The 25,192-nt window shown below is 39.6% G+C and overlaps 1 protein-coding gene across 1 annotated transcript in view; it reads left to right on the top strand.

Moving 5' to 3' along the window:
- Nucleotides 1-23,539, top strand: part of LOC146776022 (uncharacterized) — a 195,581-nt gene extending 172,042 nt beyond the window's left edge. The window contains exons 126-143 of the mRNA XM_085638333.1: nucleotides 237-358; nucleotides 1,618-1,739; nucleotides 2,926-3,047; nucleotides 4,309-4,423; nucleotides 5,683-5,804; nucleotides 7,064-7,184; nucleotides 8,445-8,560; nucleotides 9,819-9,940; nucleotides 11,200-11,321; nucleotides 12,508-12,629; nucleotides 13,816-13,937; nucleotides 15,199-15,313; nucleotides 16,573-16,694; nucleotides 17,954-18,074; nucleotides 19,335-19,450; nucleotides 20,710-20,832; nucleotides 22,094-22,215; nucleotides 23,476-23,539. The gene's annotated coding sequence lies outside the window, so the exon portion shown is untranslated. The remainder of the gene's footprint in view (nucleotides 1-236; nucleotides 359-1,617; nucleotides 1,740-2,925; nucleotides 3,048-4,308; nucleotides 4,424-5,682; nucleotides 5,805-7,063; nucleotides 7,185-8,444; nucleotides 8,561-9,818; nucleotides 9,941-11,199; nucleotides 11,322-12,507; nucleotides 12,630-13,815; nucleotides 13,938-15,198; nucleotides 15,314-16,572; nucleotides 16,695-17,953; nucleotides 18,075-19,334; nucleotides 19,451-20,709; nucleotides 20,833-22,093; nucleotides 22,216-23,475) is intronic.
- Nucleotides 23,540-25,192: the final 1,653 nt, after the last annotated feature.

The raw sequence follows: 25,192 nt of genomic DNA, 5'->3' as shown, positions 1-25,192 counted from the left end.
ACCTACGTCCTAATGTACGTGCTACAGTTGTTTAGAGACTGTTAGCAAATGAGACATGGGTGCAGAGAAGTATAGGAGGTTAAAAACACAAATTGAGATTTTATTTTCTAATGAGCTGTTGATTTTCACAATAATACAGTCTCCACAGTATTGATCTGTTTACCCTTTATAAAAATCAAGATTTTTTTTCTATTGCTTAATGTAAATGTGCTAACAGTGGACTTTTCCATCTGCAGATTATACTGAATGACCACCAGTGGCAGTGTTTGCCAACCGAGTTTCTCTGCATTGCCGAGACTGAAGAAAAAAAAAAAAAAGAAGTCTTCCGGCAAACGGCATCATTTTACCAATTTATATGGTAAGCAAATCTCACAATCATTCCTTTAAGCTTTAAAAAGACGTTCACAGCATCAGAATGTCCTCACTACCTTATAGTCGGAGTCTGTGCCTGAATACAATTTGTCAAGATGGAAGTAATATGAATCACGTTGTGTTGGTCATGATAGTTAATAAAAGACTGACTGCCTCCAACGCTACTAAAGCCTGCTTTTATATTCTGGTGCTAGCAATGTTCCATTTGAGGAAATTGCTGCCTTTGAGGCTGAAATGCACTATCTCACTTTAGAACGATAGTGCTACGTTCTGAAGAAAGGAAGCTTATGTAGCCTCTTCCCCTGCACTCGGTGTGTTGGACTCTGATACTCAAGATGGATTGTTGTTAATGATAATCTCCTTTTTTGTGTCCATCTCCATCCCACTTTCAAAAAGGCTCCAGTGCATTGAGTGGTTCATAGTCTTTTACCATTCCCCCTCCTATTTGCCTTGTAGTCATGAATACAGATGTCTGATCTCTCATCCTCCTGTGTGGTCAGCTTCCACAAGGACAATTGGTCCAGTGCCGCTCTGACATCATAAAGCTAAAGCAAGATGTTGTCTGACATGAGGGACACTCTGTTGCCTAGCAAGCTTACATCATAAAGCGAAAGCAAGATGTTGTCTGACATGAAGGCCACTCGGTTACCTAGCAAGCAGTAGGATACATTTTTCTTGGTAATGAAATGAGTAGCAGGCTAGACAGGATGCCCAACTGAAAACTAAGAATGGTAAGATGTAAGAAAGTATGGCATTTATTGAGACTTCTAAATGTGTATAAACGCAAGTTTGAGCACAGGAGTCTGACCTTCACTATTGCTGAACTGGTAGCAATTGGCTAAAATGAAGATGGTAATTATGCTATTCATAGTTTTTATTATTCCCATTAAGTGTAGCAAACCCCCCCTCTCAACTTATCAGCTGGCTTACTTGCTACTGGCATAACATATCCTAAACCAAATGAAGTGAGAAGGGTACGCTGCCACTTGGATGGCAAACAGATCTATTTACCTACGTCCTAATGTACGTGCTACAGTTGTTTAGAGACTGTTAGCAAATGAGACATGGGTGCAGAGAAGTATAGGAGGTTAAAAACACAAATTGAGATTTTATTTTCTAATGAGCTGTTGATTTTCACAATAATACAGTCTCCACAGTATTGATCTGTTTACCCTTTATAAAAATCAAGATTTTTTTTCTATTGCTTAATGTAAATGTGCTAACAGTGGACTTTTCCATCTGCAGATTATACTGAATGACCACCAGTGGCAGTGTTTGCCAACCGAGTTTCTCTGCATTGCCGAGACTGAAGAAAAAAAAAAAAAAGAAGTCTTCCGGCAAACGGCATCATTTTACCAATTTATATGGTAAGCAAATCTCACAATCATTCCTTTAAGCTTTAAAAAGACGTTCACAGCATCAGAATGTCCTCACTACCTTATAGTCGGAGTCTGTGCCTGAATACAATTTGTCAAGATGGAAGTAATATGAATCACGTTGTGTTGGTCATGATAGTTAATAAAAGACTGACTGCCTCCAACGCTACTAAAGCCTGCTTTTATATTCTGGTGCTAGCAATGTTCCATTTGAGGAAATTGCTGCCTTTGAGGCTGAAATGCACTATCTCACTTTAGAACGATAGTGCTACGTTCTGAAGAAAGGAAGCTTATGTAGCCTCTTCCCCTGCACTCTGTGTGTTGGACTCTGATACTCAAGATGGATTGTTGTTAATGATAATCTCCTTTTTTGTGTCCATCTCCATCCCACTTTCAAAAAGGCTCCAGTGCATTGAGTGGTTCATAGTCTTTTACCATTCCCCCTCCTATTTGCCTTGTAGTCATGAATACAGATGTCTGATCTCTCATCCTCCTGTGTGGTCAGCTTCCACAAGGACAATAGGTCCAGTGCCGCTCTGACATCATAAAGCTAAAGCAAGATGTTGTCTGACATGAAGGCCACTCGGTTACCTAGCAAGCAGTAGGATACATTTTCTTGGTAATGAAATGAGTAGCAGGATAGACAGGATGCCCAACTGAAAACTAAGATGAAAGAAAGTATGGCATTTATTGAGACTTCTAAATGTGTATAAACGCAAGTTTGAGCACAGGAGTCTGACCTTCACTATTGCTGAACTGGTAGCAATTGGCTAAAATGAAGATGGTAATTATGCTATTCATAGTTTTTATTATTCCCATTAAGTGTAGCAAACCCCCCCTCTCAACTTATCAGCTGGCTTACTTGCTACTGGCATAACATATCCTAAACCAAATGAAGTGAGAAGGGTACGCTGCCACTTGGATGGCAAACAGATCTATTTACCTACGTCCTAATGTACGTGCTACAGTTGTTTAGAGACTGTTAGCAAATGAGACATGGGTGCAGAGAAGTATAGGAGGTTAAAAACACAAATTGAGATTTTATTTTCTAATGAGCTGTTGATTTTCACAATAATACAGTCTCCACAGTATTGATCTGTTTACCCTTTATAAAAATCAAGATTTTTTTTCTATTGCTTAATGTAAATGTGCTAACAGTGGACTTTTCCATCTGCAGATTATACTGTATGACCACCAGTGGCAGTGTTTGCCAACCGAGTTTCTCTGCATTGCCGAGACTGAAGAAAAAAAAAAAAAAGAAGTCTTCCGGCAAACGGCATCATTTTACCAATTTATATGGTAAGCAAAACTCACAATCATTCCTTTAAGCTTTAAAAAGACGTTCACAGCATCAGAATGTCCTCACTACCTTATAGTCGGAGTCTGTGCCTGAATACAATTTGTCAAGATGGAAGTAATATGAATCACGTTGTGTTGGTCATGATAGTTAATAAAAGACTGACTGCCTCCAACGCTACTAAAGCCTGCTTTTATATTCTGGTGCTAGCAATGTTCCATTTGAGGAAATTGCTGCCTTTGAGGCTGAAATGCACTATCTCACTTTAGAACGATAGTGCTACGTTCTGAAGGAAGGAAGCTTATGTAGCCTCTTCCCCTGCACTCTGTGTGTTGGACTCTGATACTCAAGATGGATTGTTGTTAATGATAATCTCCTTTTTTGTATCCATCTCCATCCCACTTTCAAAAAGGCTCCAGTGCATTGAGTGGTTCATAGTCTTTTACCATTCCCCGTCCTATTTGGCTTGTAGTCATGAATACAGATGTCTGATCTCTCATCCTCCTGTGTGGTCAGCTTCCACAAGGACAATTGGTCCAGTGCCGCTCTGACATCATAAAGCTAAAGCAAGATGTTGTCTGACATGAGGGACACTTTGTTGCCTAGCAAGCTTACATCATAAAGCGAAAGCAAGATGTTGTCTGACATGAAGGCCACTCGGTTACCTAGCAAGCAGTAGGATACATTTTTCTTGGTAATGAAATGAGTAGCAGGATAGACAGGATGCCCAACTGAAAACTAAGAATGGTAAGATGTAAGAAAGTATGGCATTTATTGAGACTTCTAAATGTGTATAAACGCAAGTTTGAGCACAGGAGTCTGACCTTCACTATTGCTGAACTGGTAGCAATTGGCTAAAATGAAGATGGTAATTATGCTATTCATAGTTTTTATTATTCCCATTAAGTGTAGCAAACCCCCCCCCTCTCAACTTATCAGCTGTCTTACTTGCTACTGGCATAACATATCCTAAACCAAATGAAGTGAGAAGGGTACGCTGCCACTTGGATGGCAAACAGATCTATTTACCTACGTCCTAATGTACGTGCTACAGTTGTTTAGAGACTGTTAGCAAATGAGACATGGGTGCAGAGAAGTATAGGAGGTTAAAAACACAAATTGAGATTTTATTTTCTAATGAGCTGTTGATTTTCACAATAATACAGTCTCCACAGTATTGATCTGTTTACCCTTTATAAAAATCAAGATTTTTTTTCTATTGCCTAATGTAAATGTGCTAACAGTGGACTTTTCCATCTGCAGATTATACTGAATGACCACCAGTGGCAGTGTTTGCCAACCGAGTTTCTCTGCATTGCCGAGACTGAAGAAAAAAAGAAGTCTTCCGGCAAACGGCATCATTTTACCAATTTATATGGTAAGCAAAACTCACAATCATTCCTTTAAGCTTTAAAAAGACGTTCACAGCATCAGAATGTCCTCACTACCTTATAGTCGGAGTCTGTGCCTGAATACAATTTGTCAAGATGGAAGTAATATGAATCACGTTGTGTTGGTCATGATAGTTAATAAAAGACTGACTGCCTCCAACGCTACTAAAGCCTGCTTTTATATTCTGGTGCTAGCAATGTTCCATTTGAGGAAATTGCTGCCTTTGAGGCTGAAATGCACTATCTCACTTTAGAACGATAGTGCTACGTTCTGAAGAAAGGAAGCTTATGTAGCCTCTTCCCCTGCACTCTGTGTGTTGGACTCTGATACTCAAGATGGATTGTTGTTAATGATAATCTCCTTTTTTGTGTCCATCTCCATCCCACTTTCAAAAAGGCTCCAGTGCATTGAGTGGTTCATAGTCTTTTACCATTCCCCCTCCTATTTGCCTTGTAGTCATGAATACAGATGTCTGATCTCTCATCCTCCTGTGTGGTCAGCTTCCACAAGGACAATTGGTCCAGTGCCGCTCTGACATCATAAAGCTAAAGCAAGATGTTGTCTGACATGAGGGACACTCTGTTGCCTAGCAAGCTTACATCATAAAGCGAAAGCAAGATGTTGTCTGACATGAAGGCCACTCGGTTACCTAGCAAGCAGTAGGATACATTTTTCTTGGTAATGAAATGAGTAGCAGGCTAGACAGGATGCCCAACTGAAAACTAAGAATGGTAAGATGTAAGAAAGTATGGCATTTATTGAGACTTCTAAATGTGTATAAACGCAAGTTTGAGCACAGGAGTCTGACCTTCACTATTGCTGAACTGGTAGCAATTGGCTAAAATGAAGATGGTAATTATGCTATTCATAGTTTTTATTATTCCCATTAAGTGTAGCAAACCCCCCCTCTCAACTTATCAGCTGGCTTACTTGCTACTGGCATAACATATCCTAAACCAAATGAAGTGAGAAGGATACGCTGCCACTTGGATGGCAAACAGATCTATTTACCTACGTCCTAATGTACGTGCTACAGTTGTTTAGAGACTGTTAGCAAATGAGACATGGGTGCAGAGAAGTATAGGAGGTTAAAAACACAAATTGAGATTTTATTTTCTAATGAGCTGTTGATTTTCACAATAATACAGTCTCCACAGTATTGATCTGTTTACCCTTTATAAAAATCAAGATTTTTTTTCTATTGCTTAATGTAAATGTGCTAACAGTGGACTTTTCCATCTGCAGATTATACTGTATGACCACCAGTGGCAGTGTTTGCCAACCGAGTTTCTCTGCATTGCCGAGACTGAAGAAAAAAAAAAAAAAGAAGTCTTCCGGCAAACGGCATCATTTTACCAATTTATATGGTAAGCAAAACTCACAATCATTCCTTTAAGCTTTAAAAAGACGTTCACAGCATCAGAATGTCCTCACTACCTTATAGTCGGAGTCTGTGCCTGAATACAATTTGTCAAGATGGAAGTAATATGAATCACGTTGTGTTGGTCATGATAGTTAATAAAAGACTGACTGCCTCCAACGCTACTAAAGCCTGCTTTTATATTCTGGTGCTAGCAATGTTCCATTTGATGAAATTGCTGCCTTTGAGGCTGAAATGCACTATCTCACTTTAGAACGATAGTGCTACGTTCTGAAGGAAGGAAGCTTATGTAGCCTCTTCCCCTGCACTCTGTGTGTTGGACTCTGATACTCAAGATGGATTGTTGTTAATGATAATCTCCTTTTTTGTATCCATCTCCATCCCACTTTCAAAAAGGCTCCAGTGCATTGAGTGGTTCATAGTCTTTTACCATTCCCCGTCCTATTTGGCTTGTAGTCATGAATACAGATGTCTGATCTCTCATCCTCCTGTGTGGTCATCTTCCACAAGGACAATTGGTCCAGTGCCGCTCTGACATCATAAAGCTAAAGCAAGATGTTGTCTGACATGAGGGACACTTTGTTGCCTAGCAAGCTTACATCATAAAGCGAAAGCAAGATGTTGTCTGACATGAAGGCCACTCGGTTACCTAGCAAGCAGTAGGATACATTTTTCTTGGTAATGAAATGAGTAGCAGGATAGACAGGATGCCCAACTGAAAACTAAGAATGGTAAGATGTAAGAAAGTATGGCATTTATTGAGACTTCTAAATGTGTATAAACGCAAGTTTGAGCACAGGAGTCTGACCTTCACTATTGCTGAACTGGTAGCAATTGGCTAAAATGAAGATGGTAATTATGCTATTCATAGTTTTTATTATTCCCATTAAGTGTAGCAAACCCCCCCTCTCAACTTATCAGCTGGCTTACTTGCTACTGGCATAACATATCCTAAACCAAATGAAGTGAGAAGGGTACGCTGCCACTTGGATGGCAAACAGATCTATTTACCTACGTCCTAATGTACGTGCTACAGTTGTTTAGAGACTGTTAGCAAATGAGACATGGGTGCAGAGAAGTATAGGAGGTTAAAAACACAAATTGAGATTTTATTTTCTAATGAGCTGTTGATTTTCACAATAATACAGTCTCCACAGTATTGATCTGTTTACCCTTTATAAAAATCAAGATTTTTTTTCTATTGCTTAATGTAAATGTGCTAACAGTGGACTTTTCCATCTGCAGATTATACTGAATGACCACCAGTGGCAGTGTTTGCCAACCGAGTTTCTCTGCATTGCCGAGACTGAAGAAAAAAAAAAAAAGAAGTCTTCCGGCAAACGGCATCATTTTACCAATTTATATGGTAAGCAAAACTCACAATCATTCCTTTAAGCTTTAAAAAGACGTTCACAGCATCAGAATGTCCTCACTACCTTATAGTCGGAGTCTGTGCCTGAATACAATTTGTCAAGATGGAAGTAATATGAATCAGGTTGTGTTGGTCATGATAGTTAATAAAAGACTGACTGCCTCCAACGCTACTAAAGCCTGCTTTTATATTCTGGTGCTAGCAATGTTCCATTTGAGGAAATTGCTGCCTTTGAGGCTGAAATGCACTATCTCACTTTAGAACGATAGTGCTACGTTCTGAAGGAAGGAGGCTTATGTAGCCTCTTCCCCTGCACTCTGTGTGTTGGACTCGGATACTCAAGATGGATTGTTGTTAAAGATGATCTCCTTTTTTGTATCCATCTCCATCCCACTTTCAAAAAGGCTCCAGTGCATTGAGTGGTTCATAGTCTTTTACCATTCCACCTCCTATTTGCCCTGTAGTCATGAATAGAGATGTCTGATCTCTCATCCTCCTGTGTGGTCAGCTTCCACAAGGACAATTGGTCCAGTGCCGCTCTGACATCATAAAGCTAAAGCAAGATGTTGTCTGACATGAGGGACACTCTGTTGCCTAGCAAGCTTACATCATAAAGCGAAAGCAAGATGTTGTCTGACATGAAGGCCACTCGGTTACCTAGCAAGCAGTAGGATACATTTTCTTGGTAATGAAATGAGTAGCAGGATAGACAGGATGCCCAACTGAAAACTAAGAATGGTAAGATGTAAGAAAGTATGGCATTTATTGAGACTTCTAAATGTGTATAAACGCAAGTTTGAGCACAGGAGTCTGACCTTCACTATTGCTGAACTGGTAGCAATTGGCTAAAATGAAGATGGTAATTATGCTATTCATAGTTTTTATTATTCCCATTAAGTGTAGCAAACCCCCCCCCTCTCAACTTATCAGCTGTCTTACTTGCTACTGGCATAACATATCCTAAACCAAATGAAGTGAGAAGGGTACGCTGCCACTTGGATGGCAAACAGATCTATTTACCTACGTCCTAATGTACGTGCTACAGTTGTTTAGAGACTGTTAGCAAATGAGACATGGGTGCAGAGAAGTATAGGAGGTTAAAAACACAAATTGAGATTTTATTTTCTAATGAGCTGTTGATTTTCACAATAATACAGTCTCCACAGTATTGATCTGTTTACCCTTTATAAAAATAAAGATTTTTTTTCTATTGCCTAATGTAAATGTGCTAACAGTGGACTTTTCCATCTGCAGATTATACTGAATGACCACCAGTGGCAGTGTTTGCCAACCGAGTTTCTCTGCATTGCCGAGACTGAAGAAAAAAAAGAAGTCTTCCGGCAAACGGCATCATTTTACCAATTTATATGGTAAGCAAAACTCACAATCATTCCTTTAAGCTTTAAAAAGACGTTCACAGCATCAGAATGTCCTCACTACCTTATAGTCGGAGTCTGTGCCTGAATACAATTTGTCAAGATGGAAGTAATATGAATCACGTTGTGTTGGTCATGATAGTTAATAAAAGACTGACTGCCTCCAACGCTACTAAAGCCTGCTTTTATATTCTGGTGCTAGCAATGTTCCATTTGAGGAAATTGCTGCCTTTGAGGCTGAAATGCACTATCTCACTTTAGAACGATAGTGCTACGTTCTGAAGAAAGGAAGCTTATGTAGCCTCTTCCCCTGCACTCTGTGTGTTGGACTCGGATACTCAAGATGGATTGTTGTTAAAGATGATCTCCTTTTTTGTATCCATCTCCATCCCACTTTCAAAAAGGCTCCAGTGCATTGAGTGGTTCATAGTCTTTTACCATTCCCCGTCCTATTTGGCTTGTAGTCGTGAATACAGATGTCTGATCTCTCATCCTCCTGTGTGGTCAGCTTCCACAAGGACAATTGGTCCAGTGCCGCTCTGACATCATAAAGCTAAAGCAAGATGTTGTCTGACATGAGGGACACTTTGTTGCCTAGCAAGCTTACATCATAAAGCGAAAGCAAGATGTTGTCTGACATGAAGGCCACTCGGTTACCTAGCAAGCAGTAGGATACATTTTTCTTGGTAATGAAATGAGTAGCAGGATAGACAGGATGCCCAACTGAAAACTAAGAATGGTAAGATGTAAGAAAGTATGGCATTTATTGAGACTTCTAAATGTGTATAAACGCAAGTTTGAGCACAGGAGTCTGACCTTCACTATTGCTGAACTGGTAGCAATTGGCTAAAATGAAGATGGTAATTATGCTATTCATAGTTTTTATTATTCCCATTAAGTGTAGCAAACCCCCCCTCTCAACTTATCAGCTGGCTTACTTGCTACTGGCATAACATATCCTAAACCAAATGAAGTGAGAAGGGTACGCTGCCACTTGGATGGCAAACAGATCTATTTACCTACGTCCTAATGTACGTGCTACAGTTGGTTAGAGACTGTTAGCAAATGAGACATGGGTGCAGAGAAGTATAGGAGGTTAAAAACACAAATTGAGATTTTATTTTCTAATGAGCTGTTGATTTTCACAATAATACAGTCTCCACAGTATTGATCTGTTTACCCTTTATAAAAATCAAGATTTTTTTCTATTGCTTAATGTAAATGTGCTAACAGTGGACTTTTCCATCTGCAGATTATACTGAATGACCACCAGTGGCAGTGTTTGCCAACCGAGTTTCTCTGCATTGCCGAGACTGAAGAAAAAAAAAAAAAAGAAGTCTTCCGGCAAACGGCATCATTTTACCAATTTATATGGTAAGCAAATCTCACAATCATTCCTTTAAGCTTTAAAAAGACGTTCACAGCATCAGAATGTCCTCACTACCTTATAGTCGGAGTCTGTGCCTGAATACAATTTGTCAAGATGGAAGTAATATGAATCACGTTGTGTTGGTCATGATAGTTAATAAAAGACTGACTGCCTCCAACGCTACTAAAGCCTGCTTTTATATTCTGGTGCTAGCAATGTTCCATTTGAGGAAATTGCTGCCTTTGAGGCTGAAATGCACTATCTCACTTTAGAACGATAGTGCTACGTTCTGAAGAAAGGAAGCTTATGTAGCCTCTTCCCCTGCACTCGGTGTGTTGGACTCTGATACTCAAGATGGATTGTTGTTAATGATAATCTCCTTTTTTGTGTCCATCTCCATCCCACTTTCAAAAAGGCTCCAGTGCATTGAGTGGTTCATAGTCTTTTACCATTCCCCCTCCTATTTGCCTTGTAGTCATGAATACAGATGTCTGATCTCTCATCCTCCTGTGTGGTCAGCTTCCACAAGGACAATTGGTCCAGTGCCGCTCTGACATCATAAAGCTAAAGCAAGATGTTGTCTGACATGAGGGACACTCTGTTGCCTAGCAAGCTTACATCATAAAGCGAAAGCAAGATGTTGTCTGACATGAAGGCCACTCGGTTACCTAGCAAGCAGTAGGATACATTTTTCTTGGTAATGAAATGAGTAGCAGGCTAGACAGGATGCCCAACTGAAAACTAAGAATGGTAAGATGTAAGAAAGTATGGCATTTATTGAGACTTCTAAATGTGTATAAACGCAAGTTTGAGCACAGGAGTCTGACCTTCACTATTGCTGAACTGGTAGCAATTGGCTAAAATGAAGATGGTAATTATGCTATTCATAGTTTTTATTATTCCCATTAAGTGTAGCAAACCCCCCCTCTCAACTTATCAGCTGGCTTACTTGCTACTGGCATAACATATCCTAAACCAAATGAAGTGAGAAGGGTACGCTGCCACTTGGATGGCAAACAGATCTATTTACCTACGTCCTAATGTACGTGCTACAGTTGTTTAGAGACTGTTAGCAAATGAGACATGGGTGCAGAGAAGTATAGGAGGTTAAAAACACAAATTGAGATTTTATTTTCTAATGAGCTGTTGATTTTCACAATAATACAGTCTCCACAGTATTGATCTGTTTACCCTTTATAAAAATCAAGATTTTTTTTCTATTGCTTAATGTAAATGTGCTAACAGTGGACTTTTCCATCTGCAGATTATACTGAATGACCACCAGTGGCAGTGTTTGCCACCCGAGTTTCTCTGCATTGCCGAGACTGAAGAAAAAAAAAAAAAAGAAGTCTTCCGGCAAACGGCATCATTTTACCATTTTATATGGTAAGCAAAACTCACAATCATTCCTTTAAGCTTTAAAAAGACGTTCACAGCATCAGAATGTCCTCACTACCTTATAGTCGGAGTCTGTGCCTGAATACAATTTGTCAAGATGGAAGTAATATGAATCACGTTGTGTTGGTCATGATAGTTAATAAAAGACTGACTGCCTCCAACGCTACTAAAGCCTGCTTTTATATTCTGGTGCTAGCAATGTTCCATTTGAGGAAATTGCTGCCTTTGAGGCTGAAATGCACTATCTCACTTTAGAACGATAGTGCTACGTTCTGAAGGAAGGAAGCTTATGTAGCCTCTTCCCCTGCACTCTGTGTGTTGGACTCTGATACTCAAGATGGATTGTTGTTAATGATAATCTCCTTTTTTGTATCCATCTCCATCCCACTTTCAAAAAGGCTCCAGTGCATTGAGTGGTTCATAGTCTTTTACCATTCCCCCTCCTATTTGCCTTGTAGTCATGAATACAGATGTCTGATCTCTCATCCTCCTGTGTGGTCAGCTTCCACAAGGACAATAGGTCCAGTGCCGCTCTGACATCATAAAGCTAAAGCAAGATGTTGTCTGACATGAAGGCCACTCGGTTACCTAGCAAGCAGTAGGATACATTTTCTTGGTAATGAAATGAGTAGCAGGATAGACAGGATGCCCAACTGAAAACTAAGATGAAAGAAAGTATGGCATTTATTGAGACTTCTAAATGTGTATAAACGCAAGTTTGAGCACAGGAGTCTGACCTTCACTATTGCTGAACTGGTAGCAATTGGCTAAAATGAAGATGGTAATTATGCTATTCATAGTTTTTATTATTCCCATTAAGTGTAGCAAACCCCCCCTCTCAACTTATCAGCTGGCTTACTTGCTACTGGCATAACATATCCTAAACCAAATGAAGTGAGAAGGGTACGCTGCCACTTGGATGGCAAACAGATCTATTTACCTACGTCCTAATGTACGTGCTACAGTTGTTTAGAGACTGTTAGCAAATGAGACATGGGTGCAGAGAAGTATAGGAGGTTAAAAACACAAATTGAGATTTTATTTTCTAATGAGCTGTTGATTTTCACAATAATACAGTCTCCACAGTATTGATCTGTTTACCCTTTATAAAAATCAAGATTTTTTTTCTATTGCTTAATGTAAATGTGCTAACAGTGGACTTTTCCATCTGCAGATTATACTGAATGACCACCAGTGGCAGTGTTTGCCAACCGAGTTTCTCTGCATTGCCGAGACTGAAGAAAAAAAAAAAAAAGAAGTCTTCCGGCAAACGGCATCATTTTACCAATTTATATGGTAAGCAAATCTCACAATCATTCCTTTAAGCTTTAAAAAGACGTTCACAGCATCAGAATGTCCTCACTACCTTATAGTCGGAGTCTGTGCCTGAATACAATTTGTCAAGATGGAAGTAATATGAATCACGTTGTGTTGGTCATGATAGTTAATAAAAGACTGACTGCCTCCAACGCTACTAAAGCCTGCTTTTATATTCTGGTGCTAGCAATGTTCCATTTGAGGAAATTGCTGCCTTTGAGGCTGAAATGCACTATCTCACTTTAGAACGATAGTGCTACGTTCTGAAGAAAGGAAGCTTATGTAGCCTCTTCCCCTGCACTCTGTGTGTTGGACTCTGATACTCAAGATGGATTGTTGTTAATGATAATCTCCTTTTTTGTGTCCATCTCCATCCCACTTTCAAAAAGGCTCCAGTGCATTGAGTGGTTCATAGTCTTTTACCATTCCCCCTCCTATTTGCCTTGTAGTCATGAATACAGATGTCTGATCTCTCATCCTCCTGTGTGGTCAGCTTCCACAAGGACAATAGGTCCAGTGCCGCTCTGACATCATAAAGCTAAAGCAAGATGTTGTCTGACATGAAGGCCACTCGGTTACCTAGCAAGCAGTAGGATACATTTTCTTGGTAATGAAATGAGTAGCAGGATAGACAGGATGCCCAACTGAAAACTAAGATGAAAGAAAGTATGGCATTTATTGAGACTTCTAAATGTGTATAAACGCAAGTTTGAGCACAGGAGTCTGACCTTCACTATTGCTGAACTGGTAGCAATTGGCTAAAATGAAGATGGTAATTATGCTATTCATAGTTTTTATTATTCCCATTAAGTGTAGCAAACCCCCCCTCTCAACTTATCAGCTGGCTTACTTGCTACTGGCATAACATATCCTAAACCAAATGAAGTGAGAAGGGTACGCTGCCACTTGGATGGCAAACAGATCTATTTACCTACGTCCTAATGTACGTGCTACAGTTGTTTAGAGACTGTTAGCAAATGAGACATGGGTGCAGAGAAGTATAGGAGGTTAAAAACACAAATTGAGATTTTATTTTCTAATGAGCTGTTGATTTTCACAATAATACAGTCTCCACAGTATTGATCTGTTTACCCTTTATAAAAATCAAGATTTTTTTTCTATTGCTTAATGTAAATGTGCTAACAGTGGACTTTTCCATCTGCAGATTATACTGTATGACCACCAGTGGCAGTGTTTGCCAACCGAGTTTCTCTGCATTGCCGAGACTGAAGAAAAAAAAAAAAAAGAAGTCTTCCGGCAAACGGCATCATTTTACCAATTTATATGGTAAGCAAAACTCACAATCATTCCTTTAAGCTTTAAAAAGACGTTCACAGCATCAGAATGTCCTCACTACCTTATAGTCGGAGTCTGTGCCTGAATACAATTTGTCAAGATGGAAGTAATATGAATCACGTTGTGTTGGTCATGATAGTTAATAAAAGACTGACTGCCTCCAACGCTACTAAAGCCTGCTTTTATATTCTGGTGCTAGCAATGTTCCATTTGAGGAAATTGCTGCCTTTGAGGCTGAAATGCACTATCTCACTTTAGAACGATAGTGCTACGTTCTGAAGGAAGGAAGCTTATGTAGCCTCTTCCCCTGCACTCTGTGTGTTGGACTCTGATACTCAAGATGGATTGTTGTTAATGATAATCTCCTTTTTTGTATCCATCTCCATCCCACTTTCAAAAAGGCTCCAGTGCATTGAGTGGTTCATAGTCTTTTACCATTCCCCGTCCTATTTGGCTTGTAGTCATGAATACAGATGTCTGATCTCTCATCCTCCTGTGTGGTCAGCTTCCACAAGGACAATTGGTCCAGTGCCGCTCTGACATCATAAAGCTAAAGCAAGATGTTGTCTGACATGAGGGACACTTTGTTGCCTAGCAAGCTTACATCATAAAGCGAAAGCAAGATGTTGTCTGACATGAAGGCCACTCGGTTACCTAGCAAGCAGTAGGATACATTTTTCTTGGTAATGAAATGAGTAGCAGGATAGACAGGATGCCCAACTGAAAACTAAGAATGGTAAGATGTAAGAAAGTATGGCATTTATTGAGACTTCTAAATGTGTATAAACGCAAGTTTGAGCACAGGAGTCTGACCTTCACTATTGCTGAACTGGTAGCAATTGGCTAAAATGAAGATGGTAATTATGCTATTCATAGTTTTTATTATTCCCATTAAGTGTAGCAAACCCCCCCCCTCTCAACTTATCAGCTGTCTTACTTGCTACTGGCATAACATATCCTAAACCAAATGAAGTGAGAAGGGTACGCTGCCACTTGGATGGCAAACAGATCTATTTACCTACGTCCTAATGTACGTGCTACAGTTGTTTAGAGACTGTTAGCAAATGAGACATGGGTGCAGAGAAGTATAGGAGGTTAAAAACACAAATTGAGATTTTATTTTCTAATGAGCTGTTGATTTTCACAATAATACAGTCTCCACAGTATTGATCTGTTTACCCTTTATAAAAATCAAGATTTTTTTTCTATTGCCTAATGTAAATGTGCTAACAGTGGACTTTTCCATCTGCAGATTATACTGAATGACCACCAGTGGCAGTGTTTGCCAACCGAGTTTCTCTGCATTGCCGAGACTGAAGAAAAAAAGAAGTCTTCCGGCAAACGGCATCATTTTACCAATTTATATGGTAAGCAAAACTCACAATCATTCCTTTAAGCTTTAAAAAGACGTTCACAGCATCAGAATGTCCTCACTACCTTATAGTCGGAGTCTGTGCCTGAATACAATTTGTCAAGATGGAAGTAATATGAATCACGTTGTGTTGGTCATGATAGTTAATAAAAGACTGACTGCCTCCAACGCTACTAAAGCCTGCTTTTATATTCTGGTGCTAGCAATGTTCCATTTGAGGAAATTGCTGCCTTTGAGGCTGAAATGCACTATCTCACTTTAGAACGATAGTGCTACGTTCTGAAGAAAGGAAGCTTATGTAGCCTCTTCCCCTGCACTCTGTGTGTTGGACTCTGATACTCAAGATGGATTGTTGTTAATGATAATCTCCTTTTTTGTGTCCATCTCCATCCCACTTTCAAAAAGGCTCCAGTGCATTGAGTGGTTCATAGTCTTTTACCATTCCCCCTCCTATTTGCCTTGTAGTCATGAATACAGATGTCTGATCTCTCATCCTCCTGTGTGGTCAGCTTCCACAAGGACAATTGGTCCAGTGCCGCTCTGACATCATAAAGCTAAAGCAAGATGTTGTCTGACATGAGGGACACTCTGTTGCCTAGCAAGCTTACATCATAAAGCGAAAGCAAGATGTTGTCTGACATGAAGGCCACTCGGTTACCTAGCAAGCAGTAGGATACATTTTTCTTGGTAATGAAATGAGTAGCAGGCTAGACAGGATGCCCAACTGAAAACTAAGAATGGTAAGATGTAAGAAAGTATGGCATTTATTGAGACTTCTAAATGTGTATAAACGCAAGTTTGAGCACAGGAGTCTGACCTTCACTATTGCTGAACTGGTAGCAATTGGCTAAAATGAAGATGGTAATTATGCTATTCATAGTTTTTATTATTCCCATTAAGTGTAGCAAACCCCCCCTCTCAACTTATCAGCTGGCTTACTTGCTACTGGCATAACATATCCTAAACCAAATGAAGTGAGAAGGATACGCTGCCACTTGGATGGCAAACAGATCTATTTACCTACGTCCTAATGTACGTGCTACAGTTGTTTAGAGACTGTTAGCAAATGAGACATGGGTGCAGAGAAGTATAGGAGGTTAAAAACACAAATTGAGATTTTATTTTCTAATGAGCTGTTGATTTTCACAATAATACAGTCTCCACAGTATTGATCTGTTTACCCTTTATAAAAATCAAGATTTTTTTTCTATTGCTTAATGTAAATGTGCTAACAGTGGACTTTTCCATCTGCAGATTATACTGTATGACCACCAGTGGCAGTGTTTGCCAACCGAGTTTCTCTGCATTGCCGAGACTGAAGAAAAAAAAAAAAAAGAAGTCTTCCGGCAAACGGCATCATTTTACCAATTTATATGGTAAGCAAAACTCACAATCATTCCTTTAAGCTTTAAAAAGACGTTCACAGCATCAGAATGTCCTCACTACCTTATAGTCGGAGTCTGTGCCTGAATACAATTTGTCAAGATGGAAGTAATATGAATCACGTTGTGTTGGTCATGATAGTTAATAAAAGACTGACTGCCTCCAACGCTACTAAAGCCTGCTTTTATATTCTGGTGCTAGCAATGTTCCATTTGATGAAATTGCTGCCTTTGAGGCTGAAATGCACTATCTCACTTTAGAACGATAGTGCTACGTTCTGAAGGAAGGAAGCTTATGTAGCCTCTTCCCCTGCACTCTGTGTGTTGGACTCTGATACTCAAGATGGATTGTTGTTAATGATAATCTCCTTTTTTGTATCCATCTCCATCCCACTTTCAAAAAGGCTCCAGTGCATTGAGTGGTTCATAGTCTTTTACCATTCCCCGTCCTATTTGGCTTGTAGTCATGAATACAGATGTCTGATCTCTCATCCTCCTGTGTGGTCATCTTCCACAAGGACAATTGGTCCAGTGCCGCTCTGACATCATAAAGCTAAAGCAAGATGTTGTCTGACATGAGGGACACTTTGTTGCCTAGCAAGCTTACATCATAAAGCGAAAGCAAGATGTTGTCTGACATGAAGGCCACTCGGTTACCTAGCAAGCAGTAGGATACATTTTTCTTGGTAATGAAATGAGTAGCAGGATAGACAGGATGCCCAACTGAAAACTAAGAATGGTAAGATGTAAGAAAGTATGGCATTTATTGAGACTTCTAAATGTGTATAAACGCAAGTTTGAGCACAGGAGTCTGACCTTCACTATTGCTGAACTGGTAGCAATTGGCTAAAATGAAGATGGTAATTATGCTATTCATAGTTTTTATTATTCCCATTAAGTGTAGCAAACCCCCCCTCTCAACTTATCAGCTGGCTTACTTGCTACTGGCATAACATATCCTAAACCAAATGAAGTGAGAAGGGTACGCTGCCACTTGGATGGCAAACAGATCTATTTACCTACGTCCTAATGTACGTGCTACAGTTGTTTAGAGACTGTTAGCAAATGAGACATGGGTGCAGAGAAGTATAGGAGGTTAAAAACACAAATTGAGATTTTATTTTCTAATGAGCTGTTGATTTTCACAATAATACAGTCTCCACAGTATTGATCTGTTTACCCTTTATAAAAATCAAGATTTTTTTTCTATTGCTTAATGTAAATGTGCTAACAGTGGACTTTTCCATCTGCAGATTATACTGAATGACCACCAGTGGCAGTGTTTGCCAACCGAGTTTCTCTGCATTGCCGAGACTGAAGAAAAAAAAAAAAAGAAGTCTTCCGGCAAACGGCATCATTTTACCAATTTATATGGTAAGCAAAACTCACAATCATTCCTTTAAGCTTTAAAAAGACGTTCACAGCATCAGAATGTCCTCACTACCTTATAGTCGGAGTCTGTGCCTGAATACAATTTGTCAAGATGGAAGTAATATGAATCACGTTGTGTTGGTCATGATAGTTAATAAAAGACTGACTGCCTCCAACGCTACTAAAGCCTGCTTTTATATTCTGGTGCTAGCAATGTTCCATTTGAGGAAATTGCTGCCTTTGAGGCTGAAATGCACTATCTCACTTTAGAACGATAGTGCTACGTTCTGAAGGAAGGAGGCTTATGTAGCCTCTTCCCCTGCACTCTGTGTGTTGGACTCGGATACTCAAGATGGATTGTTGTTAAAGATGATCTCCTTTTTTGTATCCATCTCCATCCCACTTTCAAAAAGGCTCCAGTGCATTGAGTGGTTCATAGTCTTTTACCATTCCACCTCCTATTTGCCCTGTAGTCATGAATAGAGATGTCTGATCTCTCATCCTCCTGTGTGGTCAGCTTCCACAAGGACAATTGGTCCAGTGCCGCTCTGACATCATAAAGCTAAAGCAAGATGTTGTCTGACATGAGGGACACTCTGTTGCCTAGCAAGCTTACATCATAAAGCGAAAGCAAGATGTTGTCTGACATGAAGGCCACTCGGTTACCTAGCAAGCAGTAGGATACATTTTCTTGGTAATGAAATGAGTAGCAGGATAGACAGGATGCCCAACTGAAAACTAAGAATGGTAAGATGTAAGAAAGTATGGCATTTATTGAGACTTCTAAATGTGTATAAACGCAAGTTTGAGCACAGGAGTCTGACCTTCACTATTGCTGAACTGGTAGCAATTGGCTAAAATGAAGATGGTAATTATGCTATTCATAGTTTTTATTATTCCCATTAAGTGTAGCAAACCCCCCCCCTCTCAACTTATCAGCTGTCTTACTTGCTACTGGCATAACATATCCTAAACCAAATGAAGTGAGAAGGGTACGCTGCCACTTGGATGGCAAACAGATCTATTTACCTACGTCCTAATGTACGTGCTACAGTTGTTTAGAGACTGTTAGCAAATGAGACATGGGTGCAGAGAAGTATAGGAGGTTAAAAACACAAATTGAGATTTTATTTTCTAATGAGCTGTTGATTTTCACAATAATACAGTCTCCACAGTATTGATCTGTTTACCCTTTATAAAAATAAAGATTTTTTTTCTATTGCCTAATGTAAATGTGCTAACAGTGGACTTTTCCATCTGCAGATTATACTGAATGACCACCAGTGGCAGTGTTTGCCAACCGAGTTTCTCTGCATTGCCGAGACTGAAGAAAAAAAAGAAGTCTTCCGGCAAACGGCATCATTTTACCAATTTATATGGTAAGCAAAACTCACAATCATTCCTTTAAGCTTTAAAAAGACGTTCACAGCATCAGAATGTCCTCACTACCTTATAGTCGGAGTCTGTGCCTGAATACAATTTGTCAAGATGGAAGTAATATGAATCACGTTGTGTTGGTCATGATAGTTAATAAAAGACTGACTGCCTCCAACGCTACTAAAGCCTGCTTTTATATTCTGGTGCTAGCAATGTTCCATTTGAGGAAATTGCTGCCTTTGAGGCTGAAATGCACTATCTCACTTTAGAACGATAGTGCTACGTTCTGAAGAAAGGAAGCTTATGTAGCCTCTTCCCCTGCACTCTGTGTGTTGGACTCGGATACTCAAGATGGATTGTTGTTAAAGATGATCTCCTTTTTTGTATCCATCTCCATCCCACTTTCAAAAAGGCTCCAGTGCATTGAGTGGTTCATAGTCTTTTACCATTCCCCGTCCTATTTGGCTTGTAGTCGTGAATACAGATGTCTGATCTCTCATCCTCCTGTGTGGTCAGCTTCCACAAGGACAATTGGTCCAGTGCCGCTCTGACATCATAAAGCTAAAGCAAGATGTTGTCTGACATGAGGGACACTTTGTTGCCTAGCAAGCTTACATCATAAAGCGAAAGCAAGATGTTGTCTGACATGAAGGCCACTCGGTTACCTAGCAAGCAGTAGGATACATTTTTCTTGGTAATGAAATGAGTAGCAGGATAGACAGGATGCCCAACTGAAAACTAAGAATGGTAAGATGTAAGAAAGTATGGCATTTATTGAGACTTCTAAATGTGTATAAACGCAAGTTTGAGCACAGGAGTCTGACCTTCACTATTGCTGAACTGGTAGCAATTGGCTAAAATGAAGATGGTAATTATGCTATTCATAGTTTTTATTATTCCCATTAAGTGTAGCAAACCCCCCCTCTCAACTTATCAGCTGGCTTACTTGCTACTGGCATAACATATCCTAAACCAAATGAAGTGAGAAGGGTACGCTGCCACTTGGATGGCAAACAGATCTATTTACCTACGTCCTAATGTACGTGCTACAGTTGTTTAGAGACTGTTAGCAAATGAGACATGGGTGCAGAGAAGTATAGGAGGTTAAAAACACAAATTGAGATTTTATTTTCTAATGAGCTGTTGATTTTCACAATAATACAGTCTCCACAGTATTGATCTGTTTACCCTTTATAAAAATCAAGATTTTTTTTCTATTGCTTAATGTAAATGTGCTAACAGTGGACTTTTCCATCTGCAGATTATACTGTATGACCACCAGTGGCAGTGTTTGCCAACCGAGTTTCTCTGCATTGCCGAGACTGAAGAAAAAAAAAAAACAAGAAGTCTTCCGGCAAACGGCATCATTTTACCAATTTATATGGTAAGCAAAACTCACAATCATTCCTTTAAGCTTTAAAAAGACGTTCACAGCATCAGAATGTCCTCACTACCTTATAGTCGGAGTCTGTGCCTGAATACAATTTGTCAAGATGGAAGTAATATGAATCACGTTGTGTTGGTCATGATAGTTAATAAAAGACTGACTGCCTCCAACGCTACTAAAGCCTGCTTTTATATTCTGGTGCTAGCAATGTTCCATTTGAGGAAATTGCTGCCTTTGAGGCTGAAATGCACTATCTCACTTTAGAACGATAGTGCTACGTTCTGAAGGAAGGAAGCTTATGTAGCCTCTTCCCCTGCACTCTGTGTGTTGGACTCTGATACTCAAGATGGATTGTTGTTAATGATAATCTCCTTTTTTGTATCCATCTCCATCCCACTTTCAAAAAGGCTCCAGTGCATTGAGTGGTTCATAGTCTTTTACCATTCCCCGTCCTATTTGGCTTGTAGTCATGAATACAGATGTCTGATCTCTCATCCTCCTGTGTGGTCAGCTTCCACAAGGACAATTGGTCCAGTGCCGCTCTGACATCATAAAGCTAAAGCAAGATGTTGTCTGACATGAGGGACACTTTGTTGCCTAGCAAGCTTACATCATAAAGCAAAAGCAAGATGTTGTCTGACATGAAGGCCACTCGGTTACCTAGCAAGCAGTAGGATACATTTTTCTTGGTAATGAAATGAGTAGCAGGATAGACAGGATGCCCAACTGAAAACTAAGAATGGTAAGATGTAAGAAAGTATGGCATTTATTGAGACTTCTAAATGTGTATAAACGCAAGTTTGAGCACAGGAGTCTGACCTTCACTATTGCTGAACTGGTAGCAATTGGCTAAAATGAAGATGGTAATTATGCTATTCATAGTTTTTATTATTCCCATTAAGTGTAGCAAACCCCCCCTCTCAACTTATCAGCTGGCTTACTTGCTACTGGCATAACATATCCTAAACCAAATGAAGTGAGAAGGGTACGCTGCCACTTGGATGGCAAACAGATCTATTTACCTACGTCCTAATGTACGTGCTACAGTTGTTTAGAGACTGTTAGCAAATGAGACATGGGTGCAGAGAAGTATAGGAGGTTAAAAACACAAATTGAGATTTTATTTTCTAATGAGCTGTTGATTTTCACAATAATACAGTCTCCACAGTATTGATCTGTTTACCCTTTATAAAAATCAAGATTTTTTTTTTCTATTGCTTAATGTAAATGTGCTAACAGTGGACTTTTCCATCTGCAGATTATACTGAATGACCACCAGTGGCAGTGTTTGCCAACCGAGTTTCTCTGCATTGCCGAGACTGAAGGAAAAAAAAAAAAAGAAGTCTTCCGGCAAACGGCATCATTTTACCAATTTATATGGTAAGCAAAACTCACAATCATTCCTTTAAGCTTTAAAAAGACGTTCACAGCATCAGAATGTCCTCACTACCTTATAGTCGGAGTCTGTGCCTGAATACAATTTGTCAAGATGGAAGTAATATGAATCACGTTGTGTTGGTCATGATAGTTAATAAAAGACTGACTGCCTCCAACGCTACTAAAGCCTGCTTTTATATTCTGGTGCTAGCAATGTTCCATTTGAGGAAATTGCTGCCTTTGAGGCTGAAATGCACTATCTCACTTTAGAACGATAGTGCTACGTTCTGAAGAAAGGAAGCTTATGTAGCCTCTTCCCCTGCACTCTGTGTGTTGGACTCGGATACTCAAGATGGATTGTTGTTAAAGATGATCTCCTTTTTTGTATCCATCTCCATCCCACTTTCAAAAAGGCTCCAGTGCATTGAGTGGTTCATAGTCTTTTACCATTCCCCGTCCTATTTGGCTTGTAGTCGTGAATACAGATGTCTGATCTCTCATCCTCCTGTGTGGTCAGCTTCCACAAGGACAATTGGTCCAGTGCCGCTCTGACATCATAAAGCTAAAGCAAGATGTTGTCTGACATGAGGGACACTTTGTTGCCTAGCAAGCTTACATCATAAAGCGAAAGCAAGATGTTGTCTGACATGAAGGCCACTCGGTTACCTAGCAAGCAGTAGGATACATTTTTCTTGGTAATGAAATGAGTAGCAGGATAGACAGGATGCCCAACTGAAAACTAAGAATGGTAAGATGTAAGAAAGTATGGCATTTATTGAGACTTCTAAATGTGTATAAACGCAAGTTTGAGCACAGGAGTCTGACCTTCACTATTGCTGAACTGGTAGCAATTGGCTAAAATGAAGATGGTAATTATGCTATTCATAGTTTTTATTATTCCCATTAAGTGTAGCAAACCCCCCCCTCTCAACTTATCAGCTGGCTTACTTGCTACTGGCATAACATATCCTAAACCAAATGAAGTGAGAAGGGTACGCTGCCACTTGGATGGCAAACAGATCTATTTACCTACGTCCTAATGTACGTGCTACAGTTGTTTAGAGACTGTTAGCAAATGAGACATGGGTGCAGAGAAGTATAGGAGGTTAAAAACACAAATTGAGATTTTATTTTCTAATGAGCTGTTGATTTTCACAATAATACAGTCTCCACAGTATTGATCTGTTTACCCTTTATAAAAATCAAGATTTTTTTTCTATTGCTTAATGTAAATGTGCTAACAGTGGACTTTTCCATCTGCAGATTATACTGTATGACCACCAGTGGCAGTGTTTGCCAACCGAGTTTCTCTGCATTGCCGAGACTGAAGAAAAAAAAAAAAAAGAAGTCTTCCGGCAAACGGCATCATTTTACCAATTTATATGGTAAGCAAAACTCACAATCATTCCTTTAAGCTTTAAAAAGACGTTCACAGCATCAGAATGTCCTCACTACCTTATAGTCGGAGTCTGTGCCTGAATACAATTTGTCAAGATGGAAGTAATATGAATCACGTTGTGTTGGTCATGATAGTTAATAAAAGACTGACTGCCTCCAACGCTACTAAAGCCTGCTTTTATATTCTGGTGCTAGCAATGTTCCATTTGAGGAAATTGCTGCCTTTGAGGCTGAAATGCACTATCTCACTTTAGAACGATAGTGCTACGTTCTGAAGGAAGGAAGCTTATGTAGCCTCTTCCCCTGCACTCTGTGTGTTGGACTCTGATACTCAAGATGGATTGTTGTTAATGATAATCTCCTTTTTTGTATCCATCTCCATCCCACTTTCAAAAAGGCTCCAGTGCATTGAGTGGTTCATAGTCTTTTACCATTCCCCGTCCTATTTGGCTTGTAGTCATGAATACAGATGTCTGATCTCTCATCCTCCTGTGTGGTCAGCTTCCACAAGGACAATTGGTCCAGTGCCGCTCTGACATCATAAAGCTAAAGCAAGATGTTGTCTGACATGAGGGACACTTTGTTGCCTAGCAAGCTTACATCATAAAGCGAAAGCAAGATGTTGTCTGACATGAAGGCCACTCGGTTACCTAGCAAGCAGTAGGATACATTTTTCTTGGTAATGAAATGAGTAGCAGGATAGACAGGATGCCCAACTGAAAACTAAGAATGGTAAGATGTAAGAAAGTATGGCATTTATTGAGACTTCTAAATGTGTATAAACGCAAGTTTGAGCACAGGAGTCTGACCTTCACTATTGCTGAACTGGTAGCAATTGGCTAAAATGAAGATGGTAATTATGCTATTCATAGTTTTTATTATTCCCATTAAGTGTAGCAAACCCCCCCCCTCTCAACTTATCAGCTGTCTTACTTGCTACTGGCATAACATATCCTAAACCAAATGAAGTGAGAAGGGTACGCTGCCACTTGGATGGCAAACAGATCTATTTACCTACGTCCTAATGTACGTGCTACAGTTGTTTAGAGACTGTTAGCAAATGAGACATGGGTGCAGAGAAGTATAGGAGGTTAAAAACACAAATTGAGATTTTATTTTCTAATGAGCTGTTGATTTTCACAATAATACAGTCTCCACAGTATTGATCTGTTTACCCTTTATAAAAATCAAGATTTTTTTTCTATTGCCTAATGTAAATGTGCTAACAGTGGACTTTTCCATCTGCAGATTATACTGAATGACCACCAGTGGCAGTGTTTGCCAACCGAGTTTCTCTGCATTGCCGAGACTGAAGAAAAAAAGAAGTCTTCCGGCAAACGGCATCATTTTACCAATTTATATGGTAAGCAAAACTCACAATCATTCCTTTAAGCTTTAAAAAGACGTTCACAGCATCAGAATGTCCTCACTACCTTATAGTCGGAGTCTGTGCCTGAATACAATTTGTCAAGATGGAAGTAATATGAATCACGTTGTGTTGGTCATGATAGTTAATAAAAGACTGACTGCCTCCATTGCTACTAAAGCCTGCTTTTATATTCTGGTGCTAGCAATGTTCCAT

Source organism: Triturus cristatus, chromosome 12 (assembly GCF_964204655.1).
Source record: "Triturus cristatus chromosome 12, aTriCri1.1, whole genome shotgun sequence".
In the NCBI taxonomy this organism is placed as follows: domain Eukaryota; kingdom Metazoa; phylum Chordata; class Amphibia; order Caudata; family Salamandridae; genus Triturus; species Triturus cristatus.
The sequence above is the reverse complement of the archived record's forward strand: the minus strand, read 5'-3'. Positions and strand labels throughout refer to the sequence as shown.